Genomic DNA, 342 nt, shown 5'->3' on the forward strand with positions numbered 1-342 from the left:
ATAGCACAAAGGAACCGCCTTGGTCTGATTGGCCAGCCCAGTGGCCCCGGGGCGGGCAGCGCCTGTCACTCGGGAGGCTCTGGGCACTCCGATTGGCTTGTCGGGTATGGGGCGGAATCCGGACGCCCGGCTAAATAGCTGGGGCCGGGCCGGCCGAGGCTCATTGCTTTGGCGCCGTCTGGGGAGCATCTCCCTGCGCAAGATCCACAGCTCCCGGACCCAGCGCGGCGGCATCAAGCTGCACAAGAACCTCCTGGTATCCTACGTGCTCCGCAACGCGCGCCAGCTCTACCTGAGCGAGCGCTACGCCGAGCTCTACCGGCGCCAGCAGCAGCAGCAACA

General features: G+C 66.7%; 1 protein-coding gene and 1 pseudogene across 1 annotated transcript in view; both read left to right on the top strand.

The window, feature by feature from the left end:
* Positions 1-342, top strand: part of ZDHHC12 (zinc finger, DHHC-type containing 12) — a 590,635-nt gene that overhangs the window by 262,936 nt on the left and 327,357 nt on the right. The window lies entirely within an intron of this gene.
* Positions 107-342, top strand: part of LOC102260869 — an 18,819-nt pseudogene continuing 18,583 nt past the window's right edge.

The sequence above is a fragment of the Myotis brandtii genome, unplaced genomic scaffold, assembly GCF_000412655.1.
Source record: "Myotis brandtii unplaced genomic scaffold, ASM41265v1 scaffold68, whole genome shotgun sequence".
In the NCBI taxonomy this organism is placed as follows: Eukaryota; Metazoa; Chordata; class Mammalia; order Chiroptera; family Vespertilionidae; genus Myotis; species Myotis brandtii.